The 19132-nt window shown below is 33.6% G+C and overlaps 1 long non-coding RNA gene across 1 annotated transcript in view; it reads right to left on the reverse strand.

Annotated features, from left to right (window-relative positions):
* Positions 1-18840, reverse strand: part of LOC112657797 (uncharacterized) — a 76809-nt gene extending 57969 nt beyond the window's left edge. The window contains exons 1-2 of the long non-coding RNA XR_004818161.1: positions 18781-18840; positions 14368-14567 (exon numbers count right to left, since the gene is read on the reverse strand). This is a non-coding gene — a long non-coding RNA (uncharacterized LOC112657797). The remainder of the gene's footprint in view (positions 1-14367; positions 14568-18780) is intronic.
* Positions 18841-19132: the final 292 nt, after the last annotated feature.

Raw genomic sequence — 19132 nt, forward strand, 5'->3', positions numbered from 1 at the left:
GATCTTTAGTAAAGATCAAGTTTGCACCAATAAAAAAATAACAGGCACCTAGTGTTACTTATTACTTATATTAGCCAGTCATCAATACCGTAAATGATTCAGAGTTGTATGACATTTCCTACCTCCAAGGACTATTTAATCTGGTTAAAGAAATATCTGAGAGTTTTTGTTCAATAGCAAATATTTTTTATACTTATATGACTAATATGTAACTTACATAACTAATATTTCATACGAGAGTTACTGTGATCAAGCCCCCATTCACAAATTCTGTTGTTTTTCCTTCATGTAATCAATGTGTGCTTACATTCATTTATAGATATTTTGATATAAAATCAATCTATCTTATAAAATCATGATAAAAAAATAAATAAAATAAAATAAAATCATGATTATAATATTGAGAGATATATATAATTTGCTTTTATTAAAAATATGCACCCTTATTCATGAATATCTTCTTTTTTAAATAAGCAAAAAGAAATATAATTAAAATCTGGCTTTAGTCATTTAAATTGAATATTCTTTTACTATGCTGTCATTGAAGCTTCTCTAAATCAATACCTCTCAAGCAAGAGAGAAAAGAAAAATATGAGAAGTATAGAGGGATTCAATTTATTAGAAGTCTACATAAAAATTGAATTTAAGCATTACTTAACTAAAATTACTTGAAATTTTGGTAAGATTACAGGTGATTGTCTATGATTGGAAGATATATATTGTATAGTTCATTTGTTTGAGTTATATAATTGTTCAATATCATTTATTAGTTTTAATAAAAAATTGTATCACATTTATTCTGTAAAGATTGCTGACACAGGAACTGGAAGTACAGAGTGACATAGGACATAGTCCCTGCTTTTAAAGTATTTATATTCACTACTTGTTGGCATGGCTGTGAACTTTCATCATTGATGAAAGCTTTTCATTGATGTACATGACCATCAATCACTAAGATGCTGCTCTATTTCTAAATGCTAATTCTTCCTTCTACCCTCTGGCCCTTTAGCCTGTGGTCAAATTGTCTACCATCTGTACAACTTTCTACAATCAGATGTCTTTGATTACATCTCTCTTGCACTATAGAAGTTATGACCATATCAATGGAAGCTAAAATGTATTAAATTTTTTTAAAATTATGCATATTTTAATATTATTATTGCTTTAGTTACAAGGTAGGAAAATATATCTGTCACTAATTTTGGAGATTTAACTGCATTTTTTTGTAATGGCATTAATTAATATATTTATTGACATAATAAATATTAAATAGCTACTATCCGATAAGTGCTGTGCTAACTGTAAGCAAGTCTACTGACTGTTGAGAATTTTCTTTAAAAATCTAATCAAAGAGGAAAATACATACTTTTGGAAATCAAATAGCACAGAGATAATGACTTGCCCAAAGGAAGAGCCAGTTTGCATTGTAAGATATTTCACACAGGGACAGAAAGTCTTATCTTGGTCAAACCACATGCATTGTGCATTTTTTTTTCCCCTCTGGCTTAAATGTTTTCTTTGGTATTTTATGAATTAGTTTAGAAGGCCTTTGAAAGGATGCATTTTAGAAAACATATTTTCCCTCTGTGGTTGCTCAAGTTTTTGTTTCTGTTTTTTTTTTTTTTTTTTTTTTTTTTTTTTTTTTTTTAAGTAAACTCTATGCCCAGCATGGAGCCCAACATGGGGCTTGAACTCATAATCCTGAGATCAAGATCTGAGCTGAGATCAAGAGTCGGCCACTTAATTGACTGAATTACTCAGGTGCCCCAAGATTTTGTTTTTTTATTTAAAAAAGTATAATTTCTAACTATGTGTTAAGGAAATGCTGTTCATTGTTCTATCTTATATATTAGCAGTGTCAGCATGAATATATTGATGATAATAAGTATCTAGTATATATAATTGTTTATACACAATTCAGGTCACCTGAATATTTACATTATTACTAGAAACATTTCTATCAAACAGTTCTAATTTTAAGTTATGATTCTGATTGGGCTTATGGAAGTGAATATGTACTTTAAAGTGACCCTAAATTTGAATCCACTAAAATAATAAAAAAAATTAATGGAACTCTTTGGATCACACTACTTACAGAAAATATGTTCACCATAATATATAAAGTGCATGTATGCATAATCTCACCACCTTGACACTAATGCTTGACATTTTCATGGACCTCCCCTTTTCCTTTCTTGCAAAAATGAAAAATATAATACATAATGCTATATATCTTGTTTTTATTTATTATATTTTGATAACTGAAAAGTTATTCTTCAGTACTCCAAAGCATGGTTTCCTTGTCTGCAGAAGATTCTTTTATATGGATGCATTGTAATTTTGATATTATTCCCAAATTTAGGGTAATTATATTGTTTGTAACTTATTCTTCAGTAAATAGCTACGTTGTGAACAATGATCCTGGGGTTCTGGGATTGAGTCCTGCATCGGGCTCCCCACAAGGAGCCTGCTTCTCCCTCTGCCTATGTATCTGCCTCTATGTCTCTCATGAATAAATAAATAAAATATTTTAAAAAATCTATTAAAAATAGATATACCTTTGTAAGGATCATGAAACTCACTATCAGATTACCCACCAGACAGTTTTACTGATTTACAAATGGCACTATATCAATGTATCAGGTGGGAAAAACTAAAGACTTATACAAATATAACCTGAAATCTTTCTGGAGCAAAAAATTAAATATTTTTTATATGAGTATTTGTTTCTGTGGGGCCACTGTCATCCTATCAGTCATTAAGGACTGAATTTCTTCCTTTTTGGTATCCGTATCAAGGAAGCTAGGAGCTAGGATAAACAATGACTGCTTTAAAAGTTTTAGCCTAAGGGCTCCAGGGTGGCTCAGTGGTTTAGTGCCTGCATTCACCCCAGGGTGTGATCCTGGAGTCTGGGGATTGAGTCTCACACGGGCTCCCTGCATAGAGCCTGCTTTTGTCTCTGCCTCTCTGTGTCTCTCATGAATAAAAAAAAGTTAAAAAAAAAAAAAAAAAAAAAGCCTTAGCCTGGAAGACTAAGGCAGGCACTCATATTCCTTTTCCATTAACCTAACATGGCTACAAGGGGCTGGGACATTCTCTTTCAAGTTGCTTCCAATCTACAACTGCATACTGTGGAAGGGGACAAGCTAATAGTTTTGCCCTGGTCCATCTCCGGGCACCATTTGACCTGCAGAGTACACATCTTCATCCTTTCCACCCCTTCCCCAGGGAGAACAACCCAAATTTACATCTTTTTTACTTCATTGAGCTCAAAATTCAGGTTTACTGGCTGACCCACAGCCCTCCTCACAGGTATGGATGGAGTTCCTTTTGATCTAGCAGTTGTTCAAGGTGGAGAATACTTCCACTTTAAGAGGTCATTCAGTTTTTCACTCTGACCCATAAATACCTGTGCATTCTCTGCCACAAAAAAAGTGCGTTTCTTTTTTTTAAACCCTAGCCATGCTAACATGGTGTTAAATTATTAAGATGAATTAATTAATGTATTAGCATATTTGTCAAAAAATAATTCCAAAAAATATAATTCCTTCATATTTCAATTTGTGGTTATTAGCTTTTAAGTGAATACATTAGATATGTATATGTATATTGGTCATTTGTGATGCTCAATTTTTATCATTAGCATTTTTCATGAATTCTATTAAGCCTAGTCTCTAATAGTAAATTGTTTTATTAATTAATTAATTAATTTATTTATTTTTAAAAATATTTTATTTATTTATTCATGAGAGACACAGAGAGAGAGAGAGAGAGAGAGAGAGAGAGGCAGAGACACAGGCAGAAGGAGAGGCAGGCTTCCATGCAGGGAGCCTGACACCGGACTCGATTCCGGGTCTCCAGGATTACACCCTGGGCTGAAGGTGGTGCTAAACCACTAAGCCACCCGGGCTTCCCTGTTTTATTAATTTAAAAATCAGAACTTTCATAATCATTCTTTTTTTTTTAAAGATTTTATTTTTTATTAATGAGAGATACAGAGAGGCAGAGACACAGGCAGAGAGAGAGAGAGAAGCAGGCTCCATGCAGGGACCCCAGCGGGACTCGATCCTAGGTCTCTAGGATCACGTCCTGGGCTTAAGGCAGGCGCCAAACCACTGAGCCACTCAGGCGTCCCCATAATCATTCTTATAATAATTTGTCTCCTAGATTTCCATCCATTGTTTCAGTTTTTCAAAGTATATTTTTTAAATTTTTTATTGTTTTGCAGAAAATAAACTCAACAGAAACAACTAATTAGCTTTATGCTATGACATCAGAATTCTTACCTTCATTCCCCTTCCCTTGGGTACTATAGACTACACAAATGGTTATTGGAAAATTTTAACTAAACCCATGCAGTCTGTTATTCTTATAGTTTGTGACAGCTTCCCTGAATCCACAGAATACCTTTCTAAACATATCATAACTATTTCCCCAAATTCTGGCCATATCATCTATTTCTTTTATATTTTAACACCTATTTGGAGGACAACAGTCATTATGAAATTGCACTATGCTAGAGATAGTTAAGACAAGAGAAAATGAGCTCCTCAAAATCCTCCATTAGCTTGCTGTTGCACAATCAATGTATTGGGAATAATGTGGACACCCTTTGTTGCATATCATGATGCCATTTGTCTTGGTCCATTGAAGCTGCTGTAACAGAATACCATAGACTGGATGGCTTATAAACAATAGGAATTTATTTCTCTTAGTTCTGGAGGCTAGAAGTCTAAGGTCAGATTGCTAGTATGGTTTGGTTCTGGTGACAACCCTTTTTATGTGCAGACTGCTGTCTTCCTGCAAAATCCTCACTTGGTGGAAGTGGTAACAGGACTCTCTGGGATCCCTTATTTATTTTTATTTTTTAAACACTATTTATTTATTTGAGAGAGAGAGCACAGTGCATGAGAGCACAGGAGCAGAGGAAGACAGAGAGAATAATCCTCAAGCTGACTTCCTGCTGAGGAGTACAACTTGAGCCTCAGGGTTTGATCCCAGGACCCTGAGAACATGATATGAACCAAAAGCAAGAGCCAGCCCTTTAATCATCTAAGCCACCCAGGGGCCCTCTCTTGGATCTCTTTTTTAAGAGTACTAATCCCATTCTTGTAGACTCCACCCTCATGATCTAATCACCATCCTAAAGTCCCACCTCCTGATACCATCACATTGGCAATTAGGATTTCAACATATGAATTTTGGAGGTGACAAATTGCCAAATAGAGGTGACATTCAGACCATAGCACCATTCATACATAACTATACCTAACCACATTCCTGTACCTCCTGTACTTTCCTGTACTTCCTCACATATGATTTCTTTATACATTACACACTTGTATACACACTTCTGTTTGCCTGAAATATTCTTTCTGCCCACTATTGCTCGAACAAGACTTTTGTGATCCACAGATCTCATAGATTTCTCTTGCACTCTCCCTTGCACACTTGTATACTTTTTCTCCATATCACTTTAAAAAAAGTATGTATTTGTTTTCTATACTGTCAATTACTGAGTGACTTAAAACAACAGAAATTTATTATCTTATAGTTCTGGAGCCTAAAGTCAATGTGTCTGCAGGATGAAGATTTCTCTGAAACTTTGAGAGGAAGGAGGAGAATCTGTCATTGTCTCTTGTAGCTTCTGATATTTGCTGGCAAATCCGTGGTGTTCCTTGGCTTGTAGATGCTTCACTCCAAAATCTGCCTCAACTGTTACATGGCCATTCTCTCTTGTGTCTCTTCTCTTCTAAGGGCCCCAGTCATTTTGGATTAGGGCCCATCTAATTCAGTATGATTTTGCTTAATTATACATGCAATGATTCTATTTCCAAATAATGTCACATTCACAGGTACAGGGGTCAATATTTTTTGGGAGGATACAATTTAATCCATGATAGTATTTAATTATATTTTTCAAGGTTGACAGTTTTTCTAATAGTTTGCTCCTTCATTGGCAGGATTATCTGTTCTTTCCATTTCCCAGCACAAGTTCCCATGCATAGCCCAGGTCTTGCATATAAGAAATGTTTGATAGATAGTTAAATAAATGAATGTTATTTGTACTTTCTAATAACTTTGGAAAAACTCTCTAGAATTACATATTAAGGTCAGGGCTTTGACTTCTATACATAGTTTATCATCTCTTACCTCAAGAATTCCTTTCTTGCAATTATTCTCTTTTTTTTTCTTTTATATAACCAATTTCTTTTCCTCTATTAAGTTCTTCCCCTGGGATATAAATATGTTCTAAAATTTATTATTATTTTAAAATATAATTTATAATTACCCTGATCAGTTTCATTCTGATGGGAGAAATAATTTTTTTTGTTGTTATTGTAGCTCAGTAAATAAAATATAGCAAAACTCTATCTACTTATAGATATTTTCCTTTCTTAGATGATATAAAGCACTTGATTGCCAGTTTGTAAGAGAATAGGGAATTTTCATCACTTCTCCAGTGATAATTTCTTGCTTCAGTATTAACAATTATACCTCCATGATTGGATCTTGTGCATATATGTATATATACCAATGAATATCTGTTGCAATGTGGAATCTACAGTGGTCTATTTAGTAGATTATATGACAATTAAATCTAAACCTAAATGCAATCAAAGAGAGAAAATTATGACAATATTTTCAAGTTTTGCACACACAAAGGCAAAGACAGCTATGTCATGACAGCTGTTCAAGCAGCAGTAGTTGTAAGATGGCATCACCTTTTAAACCACAACTCAATTTCAGAGGCATTAAAATGTAGACAGCATGCCTTCTGAAATTGATGAACTGCAGGCAAATATAGATAGATGAAATATAATAGATTTCTAGAGAGAAAGAAAGAATAGAGAAGTACATTCTAAATTCATGATTTGAAAAGTTGGCTTATTTTAGGAGAGAAAATACTTTAATATCCTTCAGCTAGTTATTTGGTAGGATTTAGGATACAGTGATAAAGAGAAGATCAAAATGTGTATAAAAATGCACAGGGCATATTGAAGTTGAGGCACAATAAATAGAAAGCTAATAAGTTACAACTTGCAAGCTTAAAAATGAAAAAGAAAAAATACAATTAGAAGAAAATTTAAGAAAATATAATGTGCAGTGGGTAAATTCAAGTAGCTTTCAAACTGTAAATGTCAAGATCTCAGGGCCATGGAGCACTTGGGTGTCTGCCATTATTCCCTAAAAATTAGGTATGTAATTCATTTTTGGTCAGCAGGAATTCGTAAAAGGAGGATTGTAGTAAGTGCGATCAAATTTCTTTTAGGAACAGCAATACAAAATTGACAGTGGGTGCCTCTTGATATAATTTTATGACCTTTAAAAAAGCCTTTGTTACTATGTTTTACAAAGAACCATAACATAATGGAAGAAAGTATGGCCTTGAAGACAAGTCAGTTGAATCTATGAAAAGATGCTTTTTCTATCAAAGGAAATGATACTAATTGAAATGGTTTGGAACTAAATAGAATATTTGGGAACTTAATTAAAATCCTAATTATTCCCTTTGCTTAACTGAACAATAATTTAAAAGAAATATCACAGAAGAGAAGGTAGGACATGTATATCTTTTATGAACCTTGCATGCTGGGGCAAATGCAATGTAGTCATTCAGAAAATTCATTAAAATTTAAAATAGGTTAAACACATTAAATTAAGAATCAAATGATACTGACATTACATATTTGAGCATTCCATACTGGAAATGCATATTTTATTTTCATAGATATATACTCTTGACATAAAATAAACATTATTGTAAAAATGAATCTTAAACTGTTTGCCATTTCACAACAAATAATCAAATTTATGGGAAAAGCTGGCTAAACAAATATATATGTATATATATTTATACATAAATTTGCGACTGTGCTTACAAGAAAACAACAAAAGAAAAAATAAAAACTCATAGAATAGAAAAAAAGAGTCAATTTAAAACCAAATTAACCAACGAACTAAAGCAATAATCCTCTCATCCCCTAGAAGCTGTTGAATTTTGTGTTCTACTAGATCATTTTTCACTTTTTAATTAATTGATTTTATTGTTGTATAGCTTACACATGGGAAAAACACAGATCTGAAGTGTACAGTTTTATGAGCTTGGTATATTGGAAAAATGACTACCAATTATCCCTCTCCCTGTAACCAAGCCTTTTGCAAACATGCTTCCACACGGACTCTGGGCTGGCCTTGGGATATTGCAACATGAGATAAGAATAGAGTTTGAAAAGTGCTTTCACCTGGGACTTGCTTGCTTGCTGCTTTTGGGAATCCTCAAACCACAATTGTGAGAGTTGTGACTTTTGTTAGATTAACATTTGTTAAGTAGAGCCCCAGGGTGTCATATGGTGAACCTTGGATCAACAAAGACCACAAGGGAATATTAAATAGAGAGGAGTTTATTACTCATAGGTCCTGGAGGAAGTACGTGGCCGCCTGCTGGGGCCACTTAGAAGTTCAAGGCAGGGTGTAGGCAGAGAGTGAGCAGCAGCGCCTGGGACATGTCTTTATTAGCATCTGAGAGGGAAATGCTTTTGGCTTTTCTAAGGGTGCAATGCCATGCAATTTCTAGGTGAGCGAGACTTTGGCTCAGCTTTGATCTAGGTTGCAATTCTTTTATCTGCCAGGGTTGGGGGCAGCAAGCCCATAGTATGAAGAGATAGGTTTCCTATCTTGCATTTCTCTGGTAGTTGACAGGAGAAGGAATCTTGCAGCCAGTGAGCCACAGCCACTGGCCATATAATTAGATGTGTCTCCCAGCACCTGTGAGGTTCATACCAGGGAGTATAGCCACTACCAAAGAGGAATGATGTTATTATTATTTTTTTAATTAAAAGCCACCATGATAGGTTATGAGAGTAAACATCTAGGAGGAAAGAAAAAAAAAAGTTTTATATTTAATACTTTTTTTTTAATTTTATTTATTTTATGATAGTCATCAGAGAGAGAGAGAGAGGCAGAGACACAGGCAGAGGGAGAAGCAGGCTCCACGCACCGGGAGCCCGACGTGGGATTCGATCCTGGGTCTCCAGGATCGCGCCCTGGGCCAAAGGCAGGCGCCAAACCGCTACGCCACCCAGGGATCCCTATATTTAATACTTTAACACTTTTCCTATCCCCTCAGGTTTTTTCCCCCCTTCAGGTTTTTGAAGAAGGGAATCCACATTTCCCGTTAGCACTAAACCCTGTGAATTATATAGCCAGCTCTGCCGGCAGAATCATGAAAAATAATAAGTGGTTTGTGCTTTAAGCCACTAAATTTAGATATAATTAGTGTGTAAAGTAGCCAAAGCTACAGATTTTTGACAAATATATAACCCCCATGCAAGTAATACCCCAATCATGATATAGAATGTTTCTATCATCACAAAAAAAGTCCTCATACCCATTTCCAGTTTGTCTTGTCATATATGTGTGTGTGTGTGTGTGTCTTGTCATATAAGGGCATCAACTGATGACCTTCTTTAGCAGAACACTTTTTTTTTTTTTTTTTGAGATTCACCCATCCTTTGGAGTGTGACAATTTGTATTTTCCAAAGATAGATTTAACAATATCTCCCATCCAACATGTTCTTTTGCATTGTAATTTTGCCACTATCTCATCCAGAGATGGAGTTCTTACATCCTTCTGAATCCAGACTAGCCCTGTGACTGCTTTGACCAATAGAATAAAATTGAAGTGACAATGTAGCATTTTCAGGCGTGACTTTTAACCTGCTTGAAGTTTTTGCTTTTTGCCATCTAGAAAGCTAGATATTTGCCTGCAAGTGGACAGAATTATAAGATACAAAAATTGTTTTATTTTAGTCTATTGATTATATATTTGTGAGAAAATTTCTCTATATCTTTCATTTCTTGTCTGCATCTGGGGACTTAATTTTTCCCCAATATCTATTATGCCTATCCTTACAATAATAACACATTGTCTCAATCACTGTCATGTTATTGTAATTTTTGAGAACTACTTAAGTAAGTTTTCTTCTTTTATTTTCAGAACATTTATATATTATAGATCCTTTTGTTTCCACTTTAAGTTTAGAATTAGATCATTGATTTATAAAAGGAAAAGTCTCTGAAGGTTTATATTGGATTGTGTTCACGTATATAGATCGCTTAGGTGAGAACTGACACTTTAAAAATATTAAGTCCTCTAATCAATGAATATTTATTTAGATCATTTAGATCTTTCTAATTCTCTTAACAATCTTTGTAATTTTGAGAGTACAGATTTCCTCACATTAAAGCATACATATTCCTAGATACTATAGGTGTTTAATTTTTTAAGTAGTTTATTTTTATTTCAGTTTCCAATTTTTTGTTGTAATATATAGAAATTCACACTATTTAGGATATGTCCTCTGTCCTGTCAACTTACCCCATTAACCTAATAATTCTAACATAAATTCCTCAGGAATTTCTTTCTTTTTTTTTTAAGATTTTATTTGTTTATTCATGAGAGACACAGAGAGGCAAAGACACAGAGGCAGAGGGAAAAGCAGGTTCCCTGCAGGGATCCCAACATGGGACCCCATCCTGGGACCCCAGGACCATGCCCCGGGCCGAAGGCAGGCGCTAAACTGCTGAGCCACCCAGGGATCCCAGGAATTTCTACATATAAAATCATGGCATCAGAAAATGCATATATTTAAATTTTTTTGCTATGAAAGTCAAGCCTTTGGTCAAACTAGAATAGAAATCTAAGAATTTAAGATATTAATGGACTATTGTTAGGTTTCATAAAAATTATGCTTTATGTCTAAAATATATTGAATAAGAAAATAAGTGAATACAGTAAAACCCAATAAAAAAATGGTGCTGACTTAATTGGAAAACTATCAAATAAAAATACAAGGAAAAACACATTGTTATTAAAATTAAAAGTTAAATGATGGATCATATAATAGAGCTGAATAAATTACTGAGAAACTAGCACAGAGTAGACACTGGAATTAAGTTTAAAAAACTTAAATGATTAAATGGAAAGATTGGAGATATCTCTAAGAGAGAGATGAGAAGAAAAAAAAGAGATTACAGAGAAGCAATATTTTTCAATGTTTTATTGGGAAATTTCAGGTATACAGGAAAATTCAAAAGCTTGTACAGTAAACATCTTTTACAGACATGCAGTTTTAATAATGATTAACATATTCCATAAATTAATTTCCCTGTCTCTCTGTCTCTCTGAATCTTTCTGCCTATCTTTCTATAGGTGAAAAATTTCAAGTAACTTGAATAACAATGACACTTTGTAATTCAGCATTCATCTCCTAAAGGTTATTCATCTCAAATGAGAAAATATAAAATCATTCCCTAAAATGTAAGATCCATTGCATATTTAAACTCTTCTGTCCTTTCCCACTGAATGTGTCCTATAGCTGCTTCTTCATTAAAAGATCACATTAAGTTTCAAGAACTATATTTGAATTTTATAGCTCCTTGGTCTCTTTTAATTTAGAATAGTTTTATCTTCTTCATTCTCCCAGTAAGTGACTTTTTTGAAAGGAATAGGTCAGTGGAGTTTTACAGTATACATTTCACAATCTGGATTTGTATGTTTATATATTTATCTGCTTTTTAACTTCTATTAATGACTATTTCCTGTGTACTGGTCATTTTTAAGGTTTGAATAAATATGGCTTAAATAGTTCTGGCAAGAAGTATTTATAGATACTAATATGTATTTTATAATACATCATTTAATGGACATATAAGACTGGGTTTCTTACTAAACAGGCTCAGTATGATCCTCTGGTGAGGTAATAACTGCTCAACCTCATTAATAATGGCAGAAATATAAATTAAAACCATAATAATGTATCAGTACATATCTACGAGAGTGATTGAAGTGAGAAATACTGGAAAAAAACAGGTGTTGGCAAGGATTTGGAGGAGGAACTCTTACATATTATCATTACACATATGAATCAGTACAAACGTTGAATAAAATTCTTTAGTGAATAACATTAAATCCTTTTCCAATTGCTATCACTTGGCAATTCCACTTCCAAATAACACATGTATACCTGAGAAATAGAACACTACTACTAAAAGCATGATCTGAAGATCACTGTCTGCAAATTCTATTCCTATTAATTTGAGCAGCAATGCACTAAAAGACATGCATAAACGTGTTCATATCCATGTTATTCATAACCCTGTTAGGAAACAACCGAAATATCTATCAACTGCAGAATCTGAAAAATAACATGTAGTTTATTTATGTAATAGAATGTTATGTAGCAATGAATATCCTCCTATATGACCACATGTAAAATGTCAGAACTGCTATATATGAAGCAATACAGCTACATTTTACAAACGTAATGTTCAATAAAGAAGTCACAAAATAACATCTATGGTTTGTTAACATATTTGAAATTGTTTTATCTATGGAATTAAAACTAAGGTCAGGTTTGGGAAAGTAATGAGGAGTGAGTATGATAGAGTTTTTTTTTTATAGATTTTATTTATTCATTTGAGAGGGAGAGAGAGAGAGAGAAAGAGAGAGAGAGAGATTGATTTTGGGGAAGGAGCAGAGGGAGAGGGAGAAACAGATTCAATGCTGAGCACAGAGCCCAATGCAGGGTTCAAACCCATGACCTGAACTGAAATCAAGTCAGATGCCTAACTGACTGAGCCACCCAGGCACACTGAAACCGTTTTTTATTCATTGAGTTTTTCTCTATTATCTTATGTTCTTATTTTATTTTTGTCCAATATGAAGCATAATTTTTATGATTCCAATCTATTGGTTTTAATACCTTAACTTCTCAGTGCTCTAACAATAATATTGTACTGTGCTTAAAGTTTAGAGTGATGATATATTTCTTGACTTATTTGGTGCGTGCATAGATGTTTTCCTTCTAGAGAATTCATTATGCTGAACATCTCTGAGGATAAAACATTAAAAATTTTAAATACAATTCTAAACTAACAACTTTGCAAAACATAGCTAGATTATCCAATTTCCCGGAAAAAAATTACTTACCAAAACTTACTCTAGAATAAATATAAAATCTTAATGACTTTATGAAAATTGATGTAACAATTATTAAATTCTAGTCACCATCCAGCTCTAGATCATTTTACAGAATTCTTATCATTTGAGATTGAACTAATTTTAATTACATTTTAACTAATTCTAGGAAAGGCAAGTGGAGAGGAAAGATTCACAGAGGATTTCAATTTAACTATAATGTTTTCTTTCATTAAAAACTCTAAAAACAAATGACAACATATTAAGGTTTAACATAGCTCAATTAGATACACATGAGTGTGTGCAAGTATTATCTATACCCATATATTTGAAATATGCAATGATAGTTATGTGCAATAAATGATAGCATATTTTAAGAAATAAATATATTTGATATTTAAATTAGTTTTATATTTTATAAAGACTACACTATTTATATTTTGTATCTCCATTGCTTTGTAAGTACAACCATTTAGACTTACCTAAAATAGAAAACAATGTTGTTCAGCAATGTTATTCCTGAAAAGTTATGATGGGCGATGGACATTTTCTAATTGACATCTCCTACTTTCTAAATTGAACTGGCATATCACCTATGAGTCTGAAGTATCCACTTCGATCCAGATAAAAGAGGCCAAGAAAAATTCTTAGTTTCAGATTAATAGTGATTATCTGTAAAATGATGTAGTAGGGCTACATGCTTCCTAAGAGTTTTCTACCACTAATTATTTCTGAACTAGCTATTTCCTGAAGTAGCTATTATTTTATGTGTTTTTTTATTACATGAGAGTTGTGACTATTGTAGAAATGTATATTTTCCTTTACAAATTGTTAGACAATACATCATATAATGCAATTTGTAATGAGTTGTATAACTCCATTACTAGCTACCTGACATCAAAGTACCATCTCTGCTTTACTTTTTACATCAGTAGAATTGGGATAATAACACCATCTACCTCATGCAATGGTTTAGAGGATTAAATCTGAAAAAAAAGCATGTAAAAGTGCTTAGCTGAGTGTTGGCATAGTAGTAGTCGATCAGTAAAAATAATTCAAATACTCCTTATACCTAGATGATAGTAATATATATGTTATATATATAGAATTATATAATATCCCATACTATAATGTAATATTAAGCCAAAATAAGGCTTATACTCTTTTGAGGAGTGAAATTCCAGAGAGGTAAGCTTGAGGAGAAATAGGGAGGGGGGAATATAACAGGGATGTAGGGAAAACACATACATGAGAGAGCACTACCAGTCTGTCCAGTGTCACACCCAATTGTTTCACAATATGTTCAGAAAGCCTATTTGAATCCTAGAGATTCTCAAAACAGTATGAGGGGACAGGGGTATAGATAAAGAGAAGAATTTACTCACGATCTCGATACCATCCTCCATCTTCCAGAGATCATCAAAGTAAACTCCTGTGATGGGTTAACTTCCTCAATATTTTTGGTGGGTTACCAGGACTGTCCTGCCAGTATACAGCCAAAGTCTCCAGGTCCAGTCCAACCACTGCAGTTATCTGGGTTTGGTGATGATAGTAATCATGCGATCTACCTTCAGGCCAGCTCCATCTGGAAAACAAGGTCAATATTGAGGGCCATGGTGTTTGGGGGAAGAGCTCTTGGCTAGAATAAGTGAATGTGGATCAATATATAAAGAGCATCTATTATACAACCTTGTTCCACATAATGTTTTGAAACCTTTTTTTTTTTTTCTGTTCCGATATACTTTATGCAACACTTTTTTCTACACTGAAGAAAATTTTTTTTTTTTAAATATTTTATTTATTTATTTAGGATAGTCACAGAGAGAGAGAGAGAGAGAGGCAGAGACACAGGCAGAGGGAGAAGCAGGCTCCATGCACCAGGAGCCTGACGTGGGATTCGATCCCGGGTCTCCAGGATCGCGCCCTGGGCCAAAGGCAGGCGCCAAACCGCTGCGCCACCCAGGGATCCCCACTGAAGAAAATTTAACTGTAATAATCTGCCTGTATTTTTCAATCATTGAACTATGGTGGAAGCATTTTTTTAGCATTTTCTTGCTATTATAAATGTTTCAAGTAAGTACTCTTGCAACCAAATCTTTGTAGTCAGTTTCTGGGTGCGATAAGCTGTCTCAGGTGCTATATATATATTTTAAATGACAAGTGTGTTGTTAGTTCTTCTTTCTTTCAGAATGGTTGTGCAGTTGACATTTCCTAAGTCATTTATGAGTTTACCTGCTTATATACAAACTTGATGATCTAGGGATCCCTGGGTGGTGAAGCGGTTTAGCGCCTGCCTTTGGCTCAGGGCCGATCCTGGAGACCCGGGATCGAATCCCACGTCGGGCTCCCGGTGCATGGAGCCTGCTTCTCCCTCTGCCTGTGTCTCTGCCTCTCTCTCTCTGTGTGTGACTATCATAAAAACAAAAACAAAAAACCTCAATGATCTAAGTTTTTAAATAATTTTCAACTTTGATAATTTAACTTTGAAAAATGCAGGGTAAGTTAGGTTTTCACTGTATTGTATATTTGAAGTGATTTTGCATTATTTTCAAATTTTTATTGTTTACATATATTTTTCTCTTTTTAAAAAAGTTGCTGTTATTTATTTTATTATTATTATTTTTTAAAAGTTTATTTTCTTATTCATGAAAGACACACACACACATAGAGAGAGAGAGAGGCAGAGACACAGGCAGAGGGAGAAGCAGGCTCCATTCAGGGAGCCTGATATGGGACTTGATCCCGGGACTCCAGGATCAGGCTCTGGGCTGAAGGCGGCGCTAAACCGCTAAGCTACCCAGGGATTCCCCATATATTTTTCTCTTAAAGTGTTTTACTCACAAAGTATTTATTTTCCATTGTTATTTAAACATACTTTTATATTTAAGAATATAAATTCCTTGCAGTAAATTTTCTACATCAGTAGTCTTTTCTTTTTATTAGTGGTGATTATGCTACAAACGTCTATTGTTTTTGCTGTTACTAATAGAAGTAGCTCTAACTTTTTCTTCTTATGTTGCTTTTAAATGCCATGTTTAAAATTTTTTCACATCCTTAGGAAATTATGCATTTTCAGTTTATTATTCTTATTAAAATTATTACATTTTAATTTATACTTAAAATGTTCAATAAATTTAGATTATCTGTTGGCATATGAAGCATAGTGATTAAAAATTATACATTACTACTGGTAACATTATTTAAGAAATAATTTTTTTTACATGCAGTTTTTAATGCCACCTTTATCCTATTCTGTTTCCTAACATGTATTTGCATTTCTTTCTGGATTTTTTGCTATGTTCAATTTATCTATCTACTCCTGTGTCAGTATAGACAATTTAATTATTTTATAATGTGTAGATTTTATGCGTGGTAAATTTTCCTTATTAATCTTCTTTTTTAAACTTTAAAAAAATTTTTTTATTCTAAGTGATATTTAAGTCTTTTTGACTAAGTCTGTGAGAACCTCACTGACTTTGGTTAGAATCAATTAAATTGAGAATAATTGTCTTATACAGTTGTTCTAAGAAGAAATGTATTCTTCTAGGTAACATAATATATTCTGATGAGAGGATATTTAGCCTTGGTCTTTCCTTGTTTTGTCTTCTTAATATTTTAAGGCATTTTACATTCTTGTTTGTTTTGTAATATATTTCATTAAAATTTGTGGATGACTATAATTAATCTGTAAAGGGACTTAAAATTGCTATGTTTATCTAGTAAAAGGTCATCTTTCTATACTTTGTTGACTCATTTGATTATATTTGGTTATCTATACATCTCCTTTCCAATAGTATGCCTCTTCTTTTCTTGGTTACAACTAATTTTTATTGCTAAACAATATGCTATCGACAGACCTATAACATAGGCATCACCCAAGAACTTGTAGAAATGCAGAAACTTGGGTCGTTGCCCAGGTATACTGATTATGAATATGCATTTTAACAAGAACCCATGGTGATGCATATACCCATTAAAATTTGTGAAGGCTATATTAGAAAGCCTTCAGAATAAAATTTTGTTTAGGCTTTCTGCATGCCAGGCTCAGATTTTTGTGTCTTATCAGTGTCTGCCACTACTGAAAGCCACCACTAAACTGGATCTTTTTCTTTTTTGGACTTGTTCTCAGGTAAATCCTCATGCTGTCTTTTGATATCCATGTCTGGACACCCCAAGTGTGTGCTTTTTCATCAAAGACAAGGCCAACAAATGGATTCTTTATTTGCTTTTAGTTTCTTTATGGTCTCATCCACTTGCCCAGGCACACTTTCCTTTAACACAGAGAGAAAAGGAATCTGCCCTTTTGCCTCCTTCATTTTATTCTTTTCCAAATTCAATATAACAGAAATGACTCTAAATTTTTGGCACTGTGATGTCATTCTTCACAATATTCTGCTCCAATACCTATTTTGTTCTTTTTCTGTAACTCATTGCTCACCTATATGGAATTCTGGGCATATAGACATCATACTGTTTATTCATTAGCCAATTAATAAATAAGTTATTGCTACTTATTATCTGACAGTTACCAAAATCCTGTATTATGGGTGAGCCAAGAAACCAGATAATTTTTGTTTTATTCTGTTTTATAGTTAGGATCTTTATCATTTGGGTTTGGTCTGGTCAATTCAACCATTATAAGTGATATGAAATTAGATTTTTTATTAAACCCTAAAATTGTGCAACAACTGGGGAAGCAAAGATTTGAAAGATAATTAAAGAATTAAAGAAAAGTTGTTCACCATAAATCATGAAAGTACACTAATAAAGAAGTTTGTGGGAAGATGTTACTTCTTTGCCTGGTAGTAGGCTTGAAGTTGTTATAGGTCAACCCCACAGGCACTCTGGAAAAAAATCTGGATACTGCAACCTGTGAGGACAGATTGAAACCAGTGAGGAAAATGGACTATTGTTTCTCTTGCTATTTATTTTGGGCCTTCCTGAGGCAGTGTGTGGGATACTGTGGGATACTCACACATGCATATTCCTGGAAATGGATGAAGGTCATTCATTACCTGTGGGTCAAACCTTGACAAATGGAAGATGAAAGCCAATAAAAACAGTGTTCTGTATCAATGAACCTTCTATAAGGATGAAGAAGATAACTTTGAGTCTTCTAAGATTAGGGCTTCTCAGTTGATAGTACATCTCTATCTAAATGCCATAGTTATCTATTAAAAATGATAATTTTAACTCAACTTTACATAACCACCTTGAAGATCCTGCAGCTTCTCATGTGTAGAAAAGTAAGTAGAGTCACTATGTGACTCCAGCATATGCCTATGCTACTATACACTTTAAACATTGCTATAATGACAGTATGTCCTGTTTCACTGATATTTTGCTTCTAGTATGAGGTCTTGCCAGTGTTGGAGGAGGTATTCTCCAGCACATTCCATTTATTCTGGGTCATAACCATGATGCTATCAGACATGTTCCATCATATATTTGTCCTTTATAATTCTTATGGATTTTTTTTCTACTATGCCTTATCCCTACTTTTTCTGGAGATTTTGTTTAAACTGCTCTCAGCTATACCTTATCTTTTCAGGAATGCATTTATTTCCCTATACAACCTGTATGATATATGTCACACAGGCCCACAGGTGATCAATTTATATTAGAACAATATATACATGCAGATATGGGTTGACATGATGTATATGAATAATAAAGACAGTAAGGAAATCTTTACTTTATTCTTACAACTTTCTTATCTAAGTAATAGTGTCTAGCGTTCTATATTTTTCCCATGTTAAAAGTACAAAGGAACTTCATTTCTCAGGAGGTGGTATTACCAAGTCCAAGGCTAGAGTTCAGTAGTGTCTAGGCATGTGGATGGCAGATGGCAAACAGCATTTGACAATCAAGATATAGTTGACATAACTGTAAAGGTCATTATCTGCCTTTGTGAGGTCAGTCCCAGATTGAAGTATTGGGAACAATCCTCAGTAGTGTTCAGTATCCAAAAAGTCAATATCATCACAGCATATTTCTTAAGTAGTGAGTAATAAGATATTTATTTAAGAAAATAAACACAGTGCTAAAATCATTCTTAAAAATTACTATATGGGATTAAGAGAGTTTTTTAAAATATTTATTTCATTAGGTATTCAACCACATTCAAAGTTAGGCATCCTTTTATTTTGC

The sequence above is a fragment of the Canis lupus genome, chromosome 8 (genome assembly GCF_003254725.2).
Source record: "Canis lupus dingo isolate Sandy chromosome 8, ASM325472v2, whole genome shotgun sequence".
NCBI lineage: Eukaryota > Metazoa > Chordata > Mammalia > Carnivora > Canidae > Canis > Canis lupus.